Source organism: Budorcas taxicolor, chromosome 24 (assembly GCF_023091745.1).
Source record: "Budorcas taxicolor isolate Tak-1 chromosome 24, Takin1.1, whole genome shotgun sequence".
NCBI lineage: Eukaryota > Metazoa > Chordata > Mammalia > Artiodactyla > Bovidae > Budorcas > Budorcas taxicolor.
Genome location: NC_068933.1, coordinates 42,305,236 through 42,319,197, shown reverse-complemented (window position 1 = coordinate 42,319,197; position 13,962 = coordinate 42,305,236). Strand labels below are relative to the sequence as shown.

The window sequence follows — 13,962 nt, the reverse complement described above, 5'->3', positions numbered from 1 at the left end:
AAGAGCAGAGGTGTCTCCGCTTCCCTGAGGTTATTTAGAAGTAGTGTTTCAACCTAAACGTCCATCAACAGACGAATGGATAAGAGATGTGGTACGTATATATACAATGGAATACTACCCGGCAAGAGAAAAAGGGCAGCTTAATCGTGCCATTTGCAACCACTTGGATGGACCTAGAGGCCATCATGCCAACTGACGGGAGAGAGACGAACATGCAGTGTTGCTTACATGTGGAGTCTAAACGACGACACAGTGAGCTTCTCTGCGGAACAGAAACAGACCCCCAGACACCCCTTTTCTCACAACAGAGAACAGACTTGCCACGGGGAAGGGCAGGTGGGGAAGGGATGGAGTGGGACTTGGGGATTAGCAAACTAGTATGTAAAGAACAGATAAACCACAAGGTCCTACTGTAGAGCACAGGGAAATATATTCAATAGCCTGTAAGAAACCATTATGAAAAAGAATGTATATGTATATATAGACAGAGATGTGTGTGTGTGTAACTGAATCACTTTGCTATATACAGCAGAAATTAACACAGCAGTGCAAATAAATTATACTTCAACTTAAAAAATTAAAGCAGAAAAGTAGTGTTTCATACACATTATGCTGAACATCCCTATGATATTGGGGTTATCTACCCAACATCTCTTTCCTAGGAACTCTCTGCCATCGGCATAATAAAGTCCAGAGCCACTATCTTAACAGAGGTTCACTGCAACAACTGACTCCAGGAGTGGCTGCCAAGGCAAGCTGAGACAACAGGTCTCCTCCAGAATTGGGGACAGTAAGAAAACTTGAGGATAGCCCGAGTTTTTCTGATGCTTCGCTCCCCGTTATGGGAGATGAACCTGTGCAGAGTGAGAGGCAGGGGCCGGGGTACAGCCTGGTTCCAGCTGCCTGAGCCCCACTGCAGCCCTGCTCTTCCCAAGGCCTTGCCGCTCAGGTCTTCTTGACCCCAGGAGAACTCCCTTTATCTTGCCTTTGATGTTGTTGTAGTTGGGGGTTTCTGTTTAAGTCAGCCTGCGTCCATGTCTGTGGCATACATCCTGAAGAACTTAAACTAATACTTAATGATCAAGCTTCCTAGCTTAGTTATCTAAGTGAAAAAAATGCTGCTGTCGTTATTCAGTTGCTAAGCTGTGTCCCATTCTTTGAGACACCATGGACTGCAGCACACCAGCCTCCTCTGTCCTCTAATCCCTCCCAGAGTCTGCACAGATTCATGTCTATTGAAAAATCATTTGGTCTGATCTTATTTTTAGTCTCTTTCTAGAAGTATTCCTAACCATCCAACCAGGGATATTAGCACTACCTGGTCTTACTTACATACTGTGAACGCAGTAAGTATACTGCATACAATTCAGCAGACAGACAGTCCCTGACTTACAACAGTTTGACTTACGATGAGCAATACACACTCAGCAGAAGCCGTACTTTGAATTTTGTCCTTTCTCCTGGGCTAATGACACATGGCGTGGTATCCCCATGTGATGCTGGGCAGCGGCAGCAGCCACAGCACCTCGTCAGCCAGGTGATCGTGAGGGCAAACGACTTACACCCTTTCTGGCTTTCACTTTCAGTACTGAATAAATTACAGGAGATAGTCAGCACTTTATTATAAAATAGGCTTTGTGTTAGATGATTTTGCCCATCTGTAGGCTAATGTTAGCGCTCTGAGCGTGTTCAACATGGGCTTGTCTGAGTTGTGGCTTCGCCGGTGGTAGAGATTCCATCTGCCGATTCAGGAGATGGGGGTTCGATCCCTGGGACGGGAAGAGGAAAATGCAGGAAAAGGAAATGGCAACCCACTCCGGTATTCTTGCCCGGGAAATCCCATGGACGGAGGAGCCTGGCGAACCACACTCCACGGGGTCGCAGAAGAGTCGGACGTGACAGAGTGACTAAAGAACACAAGGCTGAGCTGTGATGTAGGTCAGGGTGTTGAATGTATTTGAGTTGATATTTTCAACTATGAGTTTATTGGAACATAACCCCATCATAAGTCAAAGAAGATCTGTAGTGGTTAAGAACCTGAACTCTGAAGCCAGACTGAAGCTTGGAATCTCAGCTCCACCTGTGGATTCTGTGACATGCCAGCCACATCCCCCATTAGAGCTAACTAATTTCATCCCCTGGCTCTAGGGAGTGGTGCCAACAGCAGCTGCCTAGGAAATGCCTTCTACAGAAGAGAAGACAGTGGCCTCACCCAAGGTCACAACCCTTTTCCAGGGACAATTTGCACAATAGAAAAGCAAGCCCTGCTCCTCCCCACCCCGGCTCATCCCGGCTCTGCAAAACTGCAGGGCCAGACCTGCCCCAGAACTCCCCATGAAGTGACATCGCTCAGTCGTGCCCAACTCTTTCCGACCCCATGGACTGTAGTTTACAAGGTTCCTCTGTCCATGGAATTTTCCAGGCAAGGGTACTGGAGTGGGTTGCCATTCCTTCTCCAGGGGATCTTCCCGACCCAGGGATCGAACCCAAGTCTCCTGCATTGTGGGCAGACGCTTTACCGTCTGAGCCACCAGGGGTTCACTAAAGCCTCTGCTGGGACTGCATCATACCCCGACTTCTGCCCAGCCCTGCTTCCTTCTCTGCCCCCAGGGAATAATCCCGGGAGCGCACCCTGACACCTCGTGTGTGCAAATCTCCAGACCACAGCCCACTTCCTGGGACAACCAACCCACAACACCACATTTGCTGTGAGATCCTGCAAGTCGCTCAGCTTCCCTGTGCCTCGGTTTCCCCACCTATAAAATAAGGGTGATAATATGACCCACTTCACAGTAATGGGAAGAGGATTCAATGAATGAATATGTACGAAGTGCTTGGGACAGAATGGCGTCCTGTATGATGTGACACCACTTACCTCTCACTCTGATGCTTACCGCACAGTGACAAGCTGCCTCTTACTTCCTTTTTATACGAGTGAAACTGATTATAAAGATTAGACTAGTTCCCAAAGGACCCTAACTTTGAACACAAAGAAGTTCAGGCTTTCCAAGTCCCTGAATCATTTCCCTTCTGATTTGGTTCATTAAGAGTCCAAGAATGTAGGCCCTTGGGGCTCACGGAAGGAGATTCATCTTTTAACTGGCGCCTGTGCCTGAGACAGGGCGACGGGGGTTAGCCTTGGAGCCTGACTTTTGCCAATCTGTTGTTTTTCTAAGTGGTGCTTTGTACTTGTGCCCAGAGGTGCTGACGATGAGTGCATCGCTATAAAACTCAGCATAAAACATGTGAAATGGAGCCTAAATCATAACTGCGAAGCTTCTAACAGCAGGTAGATCTTATGGCCCTAACTTGTCTTAAACTGGCATGTAGTATGGCTCTTGGCATCACTTGGAGGCTGTATGCAAATCAAAGGTGAATATGTGCCCAGATGGTGAAATGCAGCTCCAAAGTGAGGTCACTATTAATAAATGAGCTCTAACCATAATTTTTATGAAGGGATACATTTTCTTTTTATTATTCTGTAGTGAAAGATAAGTAACATGTTTTATACTTGCTTTCACCTAGAAAGTGATTAGTGACTATTTCAGTGAAAGTTTCCTATGAATCCAAGACAAAAAAAAAAAAAAAATGGAGATTCTGTTAGCAAAAAAGAAAAAAAGGCAGGACCTGAACCACACAGAATGTGCCCCTTCCACAATTTAAAGTCATCACGGGCCGAGGGTCCTGCTATATCAATGAGGTGAGAATGGAGAGAAAGCAGGTATCAAAGGAGGCCAGCTGGCTGCAGCTTGGAGAAGAGGTTCTCCTGGGCAGTACTGTGGATTTTAAAGTGAAAAGTGTTAGGCACTCAGTCATGTCCGACTCTTTGCAGCTCTATGGACTATAGCCCACCAGGCTCCTCTGTCCATGGAATTCTCCAGGCTGGAATGCTGGAGTAGGTAGCTGTTCCCTTCTCCAGGGGATCTTCCCAACCCAGGGATCAAACCTGGGTCTTTTGTACTGCAAACAGATTCTTCATCATCTGAGCCACCAGGGAACGCCTAAGTCCAAGACCATTGATATGTCGATAACTCCCACATCTACATCCATATCCTCTCTGTAAAATATGAGTCTCCTACCAAAAGCTTCCTTGAGTGGCAAGTAAGTATGTCAAATATTGCATGTTGCTTGACTTGTCCTCAAACCCTGCTTCTCCCTTGGGTTCCTCCTCTCTGTAAATGACACTAGTATCCTTGTGGTTGCTCAAGTCAATGACCTAGGCCTTACCCTTGGTTCTCGACCCCCCAGTTCATCTCCAACCACACTCAGAGCCCACGCACTGCTTCCCGTCTCCAGCACTGCCTCCTGCATCCAGCTCCCACGCCACACTCTCCTCCCAGGATGCGCCAGCCCTGCTGGCTTTCCCTCTGCCCCTCGACCACCAGCTCTCTGCCCTTCACTCTGATTATCTCAGGCCACCCCAGCTTCATGCCTTTTTTTAACTCCTTCTTTGTCTCAAGGGCAAGAACTCCTAGTCTGCACCTCAGAACCTCCTTCTTGCCACTCGAATCTTTGCTCATCTATCTCCTCTCCAAATATGCCTTCCCCAATCATCCAAAATAAAGAAGACATCAAGAACCTGTATCTCCTTTAACTTGTTGCAAATTCCTCATTTCCATCTGATAGTTTCCATTGTTTCTTTATCCAGCAGCTTATCATCTGTCTGTCTTATCAGACTGCATCTTACAAGAAAACAGAGTAACTTCCCTAGTGGTCCAGTGGATAACAACTCACCTGCCAATGCAAAGGACATGAGTTCAATCCATGGCCTAGGAACATTCCACAGGCCATGGGGCAACTAAGCCCGTTCTCCACAAATACTGGGCCCATGCTTCAGAGCCGGGAGCTCCTCAAGAAGAGAAGCCGCCACAAAGATAAGTCCCCACACTGCAAGGAAGAGAAGCGCCCACCAGCTGCAACCAGAGAAAGCCTGTGTGCAGCAACAAAGACCCACCACAGCCAAAAATTAATTAACTAATTTTCAAGAAAAGGTATCACTAAAAAAAAAGAGAGAGAGAGAGAGAACAGGAACCCTGGCTGTCTCTGTCCCCATTGAATACCCAGTGCCAAAAGGAGTGCCCTGCCAGAAATACAAGCTCAGCAAACATTTCTTGAATGAGTGACTGGGAGGTAGTCACTGGAAACTGGACAGTCAAGTCTAAGGCCAGAGCTACTCGATAAAGGCAGGCATGTGTCAAGCCTGCCATACTCTGGGTTCTGTGTTCACCACGTATGCGTTTTATCTTATTTAATCTAATCCACATCTCTCCGAAGTGGACTGTGTTATGCTCATCTCAAACATCTATGTCAATGAAACAAAAATTCAAGGAAGTTAAGTAATTTTCCCAAGTTCAGACTGCTAATAAATACAAAGATAGATCTGGCTGTGGAACCCAGACCCTTCCTACAATCACGCTGGTTTGCTATCAGCTTATAGTCTTGTACTTGTTTATCTTTTTTATTGACAATGGGAAACAGGCAATCAAGATGAAAATTATTTTTCCACATCATGCATGTGCAAAATTTCTCAGATTCCACTTTTATCCTATGCAAAGAATTGCCAGTTCTCTGTTCTTCATACTAATCAAGGAGAAAAGAGATTTGTATAGGAATAAAGTTCAATAGCAAAAATGTATTTTATATTTGTCTCTGGGAAAGACACAAATGTATTTTTAGCCCATTGAGCAAAGCTAACCTCTGGCTGAAGCTTGTGGAGAGACAGGCCGGGCTCACGCTTCCTCCATCTCTCCTCGCCTCTTCCTCTCCGTCTCTTCCTTCCCTCGCCTCTTCCTGTCGTCTGGCCGCTTCTCCCCCTCCTCCCACTCCTCCTCCGCCGTCTCCTCTCTCTTTTTCTCGTTAATACTGCTCCTGGAATTTGTGTCATACATGTTATCTGGGGAGCACAAGCTGGGGGAACCACAGACAAGAAGCATGGCATCTCTGTGCTTCAGTTTCTCCCACTATTCACCCCACGGGATCCCAACTGGTCCCACATTTGCGGGGATGGTGGGGAAGAAAAAGAAAATCTGTAGACCAGTCCAGAGTTCCCAAAAGTAAAACAGAGGTCCACAGATGGATACCAATTCTCCATAGATGGATTCCGTTGCGTCTCTGGAATGTAGAAAGCACAGCACATTTTTACAAACAGGACCGTTTTTATCTTTTGGCCCACTACACGTGAAAAGAGGGGGCGGCACCAGATGGCCTCTAAGACCCCTGCCAGCTCTAGCCTCCCAGGAATCAACCAGCAGAATGAATCAACTCAGGCTTTGAAGTAAAATAGACTTAAACTGCAACAGTGACTATCTCAGAACCTCTATTACTCTGTAAAACTGACATAATAAATGTACTTCTCATCGTGATTATAGAGACCAATAAGGCCTTGCTACAAGGACCAGCACATACATATTTAAGAGGGGCCCACTTTGATTATTATGGGTTGAATTGTGTCCTCCCCCAAAAAAAGACACACTGAAGCCCTGAACCCTAAATAACTCAGAATGTGACCTTACTTGGAGACAGGGTCTTTTCAGAGGGAATCATGTTGAAATGAGCTCACTAAGGTGGCCTTGACCCACCATGACTTACAGAAAGTCATGATTTTAGCAAAAGAGAAAACCTGGACAAAGAGATAAACATGTGCACAGGGAGGATGCTGTGTGCAACGAAAGCAGAGATTAAAGGGGTGCACCTGCAAGCCAGCAACGCCACAGATGGCTAGCAAAGCCCTGGAAGTGGGGAGAGAGGCAGGGAACAGGTTCCCCCTCGCGGCCTCAGAAGGAATCCACCTCGCCAATGCCTCAGTGGTGGACTCCCAGCCTCCAGAACTGAGAGACGGTACATGTCTGCTGTTTAAGACACTCAGTCTGTGGGACTTGGCTACAGCAGCCCTAGGAAATGAAGACCAGATTCTTAGAGGCTACTTTCTCCTGCTGTATTTGTAGTATCTTTTCCACCTAGAAGTCAAAGTTTTTCTCATGTTTTGGACAGCAAGCTCAGTGAGCAAAGGATTTTAGAGTCACGAGTAATATAAAATGATATTGGTTATTATGATCTAAAATTCACTCTGACATTTTCTATGCTGTTATCTTCAATCTGGTGGTGACCTACTAAATTAATGTCACAACCTGCCTGAGAAACACTAAGCCGGACCTCAGACTCCTTCAGAACAGAGAGTCTGCTCTGTTCTCCTTCCTCTAACCCAACACTGGACCTGTAGAGAGCAAATAAACCTTTGATGGTTGACTCTGAAGGTCAATATATACTCGATACCTTTTTATGCCACTACTTGGGGTTTTGTTAATAAACCTCTGCCAAAATATTCAATGGCAGCGAGAATTTTGAAATGGTTGTTTCCTAAACAGAAACACACTCACAGACACAGAAAACAAACTTAACGGTTGCCAAAGGAGAAACTGGGAGGGAGGGATAAATTAGGAGCCTGGGATCAGCAGATATACATACTACCATACATGAAACAGAGAACCAGCAGGGTCCTACTGTATGGCACAGGGAACTCTATTCAAGATCCTCTGATAAACCATAATGGGAAAGAATCTGAAAAAGAATATAAACGTATATCTGAAGCTCTTTGCTATATGCCAGAAACGAATACAACATTGTAAGTCAACTATACTCCAAGTTAAGAAAAAGACAAACTAGATCTGGGAACTGTTCATGTGCCAAAACGAAGTATTGCTCCCCGGCCCCTGACACTGCCCGGGAGGACCCAGCAGCCAATGCCTCAAACTTTTCTCCTGGGGTTAGAACCACATTCCCCCCACAAAAACCCTCCTCCCTACCCTGATCCCCAAGGCAAACGTGGCAACCTCAGAGCTTCACCTCTGCAGCCTTCACCACATGCTCAGCTGGACATATGCTTTGAAAACGTACAAAAGTAAGACATTCTGACTATGTATTTCCACTGACTGCCATGGCCTTTCCCTAGGGCACGGTGGTGTGGGAGAAGGCTCAAGTGGCCTCAACTCTTCCTGTCAGCCAAGGAAGGGTTGAGTTCAGGATATACTTGTGGGTGTAGAGGGAACTATTTGCTCCCACTATTTGATTCACAGTCAATTCTGAGGTAGTAAAGTTAATCCTCCAGTGGAAAAACGGCTTTGGAGAATTCTAAAGCCCACTCTGCTAACTCACTCAGCCAAAAGTTGCATCATGATGTCAATGCTTCCTATAGTCCCCAACACCACAGATGCAGATCATGGAGGAAAAGCATCATATCCCTCATATTTGAAAGAAACTGATAAAAATTTTGCTAAATTTGACAGCACTCAAAATGCACATATTACTAACAAGTTGGAAGTTGAAAGAAACTTGCCAAATGACAAACAATGAAAAATTAATAAAGCAAAAAATTAATTTAAAAGCAATAAATTAAGCAAACACAATGAAATACCAATAATCTATTATAGAGGAAATATTTATGCATCTTCCTATTCTCTCTGAAATAGTAATTGGAAATAACATAGGCAAAAAATTGAGCGTAGTCAATAAAGAAGAAATAAAAGGTAATAAAAACTCCCAGAGGTGTGTCAAGAAGTATAGCAACTGCCATGCGCAGGAACAATAACCACACACACACACACACACACACACACACACACACACACACCCTTTCTGCAAGAAGGGTGTACCCTCAAGTGAAATGTATAGCTTTTGCAATTGCCAAGGATGTACGGAAGACAGGTAGGAGATGGAGAAGGCAGATAAATACAGAAGGACTCAAGGAGGGTAGTGAAATGGAGGCAGAATACCTCAAAACTAACCAAGAGCAGTGGTTTCTCTAAAGGGGCGGCCATAAAAGCCTAGGCCAGGAAAGCACAACTCCTTCTTTCTGGAAAAAGTAGTAAAAAATTGGTACAACCTCCATACGAGAATACTACAAGAAAAGTGAGAGGAAAGAGCAGTGAAATTTACCAGACAAAAAACATCCACCATGGAAAGGCTGTCACGGAAGAGAGGAAAAGAGTGATGAAATACTTTGCCACAAATTTTTCTTTAAGTTACTTATCTAAAAAGTAAACCCATAAAACAGAAATGCAGAAACTAGAGAACAGATTGTGAGAAAACAAGAGCAAGGGTGAGCAAAAGGATTGACATGGATGAAATATTGTGAGAACTCAAGGAAAAAGTTAAAAGAGAAGGGGCTTTAAATAAATAAGAACTAAATTAAAATGAAAGCAAGAGAAAATAAGAAAGCAAGAGGCTTCAATAGTATGTGAACCATGATATTCCAGATGTTCAAGCTGGTTTTAGAAAAGGCAGAGGAACCAGAGATCAAATTGCCAATGTCTGTTGGACCATAGAAAAAGCAAGAGTTCCAGAAAAACATCTATTTCTTCTTTATTGACTACGCTAAAGCCTTTGACTGTCACAACAAACTGTGCACAATTCTTAAAGAGATGGGAATACCAGACCATCCTACCTACCTCCTGAGAAACCTATATGGAGGTCAAGAAGCAACAGTTAGAACCGGATATGGAACAACAGACTTATTCCAAACTAGGAAAGGAGTACATCAAGGCTGCAATTTGTCACCCTGCTTACTTAACTTCAATGCAGAGTACATCATGCGAAATGCCAGGCTGGATGAAGCATAAGCTGTAAATAAGATTGCCGGGAGAAATATCAATAACCTCAGAGGATGAGATGGTTGGATGGCATCACCAACTCAATGGACCCGAGTTTGAGCAAGCTCTAGGAGCTGGTGATGGACAGGGAAGCCTGGGGTGCTACAATTCATGGGGTCACAGAGTTGGACATGACTGAGCAACTGAACTGAACTGAAATTAAAATGAAAGCAAGACAAAATAACTATTGGGATGAGAATAGTGATTAATAATAATTATAGATATTTAAAAAGCAATCAAAATAAAACAAATAAGAGCTTATAAGTAAGAAGGAAAAATTGGGAGATAAAAGAAAAAGACAGGCAAAAGTTTCTACCATAATATGCAACCAACATACCATATCCTCAGATACTGCATCCACAGATTCAACTAACTGCGGATCGAAACTATTAGGGGAAAAAAAAAAACCCAGAAACTTTCAAAAAGCGAAATTTGAATTTGCGACACCCTTGTAACTACCTACACAGCACTTACATTGTATTAGGTATAGTGGTCCCCCGTCTCTGGGGTCGCACAGAGTCGGACACGACTGAAGCGACTTAGCAGCAGCAGCAGCAGCAAGTATTATAAGAAATCTAGAGGTGGCCAAAGTATTGGAGCTTCAGCTTCAGCATCAGCCCTTCCAGCAAATTTTCAGGGTTGATTTCCTTTACCACTAACTGAAAATTCAGCTCTTTTTTTCCCAGAAAGTTTATCAAATTATAGTTTCAAAAAATTTGTTCTGAAAAGAAGAGTTGATCAGAACAAACTCTGAAACTATAATTTGATAAACTCTCTTGGAAAAGAGAGTTGAATTTTCATGTTGAAATGGCATACCATGAACCTGTCGATGTTTACCCAAAGCAGTTAGGACTAAGACAAATCCTAGCAAGATTACTGAAATCTAAAAATTGAAAGAAATAATTTCATTTGTCAGGCAAATTGACCAAGACACTGAGAAGGGAAAGAACTAGCCTCAGATCAGATTTTTTCATATCATTCAAAGCCAAAGATAGCATAGAAATTTCTAGAAGACTCTCAGGGAGAAAAGTGTGAGCAAAGGGATTTATAGCCAGCCAAGCTGTCTTTGTGAATAAAGACTACTGGAAAACACCGTTGCACATGTAATTCAGGGAATGTCTCTCTCGTGAGCCCTTCTTAAGGAAACACCTAAACAACAAATTCCTGCCAACTGAGAGATGACTGGGGAAACCACAGCAAAATGATTGCATATATTAAATGAATTTAACTGTGGAACCAACATTTAAAGAAGTGTGAGAGTTATGGGAACATCAGACTATAAATATCAAACATGTATACACTCTGTGCCAAGGAACTGCCGTTGTGGTTAACCTAACTTCGTGAAAATCTATATGCACGCAAAACAATACGATACAATGCTTAGAATACACAGTTAAAATCAGGACTAGTTACATAATTTGCAGGGCTTCGTGAAAAATGACAACGCCTTAACACATTTCACAAGTGCTGTCTTGACCTAGTTTTGAAGTCCTGGAAGAAAAACCTCAATTTCCCGTTAGCAGCAGTTTGCTGAACCTCCGTTCTAACCACTTCCTCTGTTAGACTCTCACTTCCCTGGGGCTGCTGTGCACACACCTGATCAGGGACCCCACACCCCAGGGCCAACTCCAGCCCACTAAGGAGGGCCATTTCTTCCCTATCGTGTGAAATTATTCAGATCAGCCGACCTGCAGGGTCCCCAGGAAACCTAGCTCACCCCATCGCCAGTGTGCCTTGCATAAACTGTTGCATTAAACAGCTCCGGCTTTGTTACCCTACGGGCGCCATCCTTTTTGAACCCCAAGTGGCATTCTTCTCTCATTTGCAGCTCTAAGAAAGAAATCTGCCCTTCATCTATCTGAGCGTCAGTATGTTGCATCACACCATCAAAATAATCTTTAAAACTAACAAAACTGGGGCCACTTGCCTTGTTCAAAAATAGGAACATCAAACCAAACACAGGACCCTTCTAAACACAGGCCCTATACACACCTGTAATGCCTTTCCTGGTTAAAGTTTGAAACACATGTGATTCAGGAACAATGAATTCAGAACAGTATGGACTTCTAGAGAAGGAAAGAGAATTAGACTAGCAAAAAGAACTTCACCTAGGATCTTTAATTTTGTTCAAAGAAAAAAAAACACCTGAGCCAAAGATGATGAAACATTAAGATCTGATGAAGCTATAGATGATGGTTATACGGGTGTTTGTCATATTTTCTGAATGCTTGAACTATTTCACTTTTTTAAAACTGATGATTACAGTAATATAATTCATGCAGAGAACAGTTTACAATTAAATGCTAGGACAGTATTCAAAATTTTTTACAATGGACTACAGAGCTCATGAACAGATTTTGAAAGCAGACTACAGATGAAAGGTGAGTTAGGAAAAGTTAGAAAGTAAATGGTGTTTGGAATTGGCTGGAGTAGGGGAAATGAGGACCTGCTGATCAATGGGCATGAAATCTGTCATGGGAAAGGAAAAAGTTCCAGAGACTAGTTTTAGAATAGAACATAGGGCTTATACTTAACCATACTAGACTGTACACTTGACCATGTGTTGAAAGAATAGGTCTACGTAATGTGTTTTTTATCACAATAAAAAAAAAAAAACCCTACACTGGAGATCAGGGTATGTCCCTAAGTTTTAATTTATCCTATACTTAATGACATTAATAATAATTTGGTCTATTTTCAGCATTATAGTAAGAGTCAAAGAATATATATTAATCATTTAGTACAGTCTTAACATTTACCATTGGTATAATTAGTATATTAGCATAACCGTATCACTGAAAAATACAAGGTTGTTCACAAACAAGGAAAACAATAGCAGACAAACCAAAAGTGGGAAGATGTTATTGTAACATAAAGTGCAAAGGGGGCTGGATCAAAATCAATTACCAATACCTCCCCCTAAATTACGGAAAATACATTTACAATATATGTGCTTGTTTCTGAACTTTTTCCCCTTTTCTAGCAGGAAAGGGAAATTGAGATTCATGATTTCTCTGCATAAAGTCTACCACCTATTGATTCTGTTAAGATTTTTCTTTTCTAAAACTGCAACATTATAGTCTGAAGACTCAGCGACACTTTGGCGTCGAGGTCTGTGAGAGAACACAGGTTAAACGGCTCAATTAGACTAATTACCTAGATCCAGGTAAGACGGCTCAAGGCTGAGTAGGCTAACTGCCATCTTCCGGGGTTTTTAGTCGAGTTTTAAATTCACTGCTGAAGATGCACGTGGGGTGAACGTGAGGTATCTTACTTCTTCGAAGAGGTTGAGCCATTTCCCTTCTTCGGAGAAGGTGAGGCACCTCACTTCTCTGGAGAACGTGAGGCATCTCCCTTCTTTGGGAACATAAGGCATCTCCCCTCTTGGAGACCGTGAGGAATCTCACTCCGTTTGCAGGCCGCACGTGCCCGCGGGCAGCAGGCAGGACCACCTGGGAGCCGGAATCCCCGTCGGCGACGAGCGGCCTCGCGAGATCTGACCCCTGGCGGGCGCGGCCTCGCGAGATCTGACCCCTGGCGGGCGCGGCCTCGCGAGATCTGACCCCTGGCGGGCGCGGCCTCGCGAGATCTGACCCCTGGCGGGCGCGGCCTCGCGAGATCTGACCCCTGGCGGGCGCGGCCTCGCGAGATCTGACCCCTGGCGGGCGCGGCCTCGCGAGATCTGACCCCTGGCGGGCGCGGCCTCGCGAGATCTGACCCCTGGCGGGCGCGGCCGGGAGCAAGATGCGTTCTGCGCGCCTCGCAGGACCGCGCTCGCCCGCCCCCGCGGGGCCGTGCGCTGTGGCTGACCTGCGCACGCGCGGCAAGGGGCTCGCGTGCCGCTCTCCGGTCCAGGCGGCTGTAGCCGAGCGGGCAGGAGTCTGGACGGGGCTGACGGTGAGGTCAGGTGTCTGCCCCTGGGTCCCACCCCGCCCCTGCACGGTGTGCGGTGGACACCTGGCTCCCCACCGCGGCGGACAGGCCTCCGGGTGGAGCGCCCGCCCCGGCCTGCCTGTGCGGAGGTGGACGTCTGCGCTGCCCGTGATGGCTAGCGTCCTTGCCGCACCGTTTCCTCAAATCCTGCGGCATCTTTATTAGGCTCTTCACTAATCACCTAATGGGAAGGTGCCGTCCATGTCCTGTTGAGACAGGGAGAAAGCGAAGTGCAGTATCAGAAGGGCTCAGCCACAAGAAAGGAAGGAAATTGTGCCATTTGTAGAGACCTGGATGGACCTAGAGATTGATATACAGAGTGAAGTAAGTCGGACAGAGAAAAACCAGTATCCTACATTAACGCATATAGGTGGAATCTGGAAAA

The 13,962-nt window shown here is 44.8% G+C and overlaps 1 long non-coding RNA gene across 1 annotated transcript in view; it reads right to left on the bottom strand.

Annotated features, from left to right (window-relative positions):
• LOC128068367 (uncharacterized) overlaps nt 1–13,124 on the bottom strand; it is a 48,747-nt gene extending 35,623 nt beyond the window's left edge. Inside the window, exon 1 of the long non-coding RNA XR_008201475.1 lies at nt 12,801–13,124. This is a non-coding gene — a long non-coding RNA (uncharacterized LOC128068367). The remainder of the gene's footprint in view (nt 1–12,800) is intronic.
• Between the last annotated feature and the right edge of the window lie 838 nt (nt 13,125–13,962).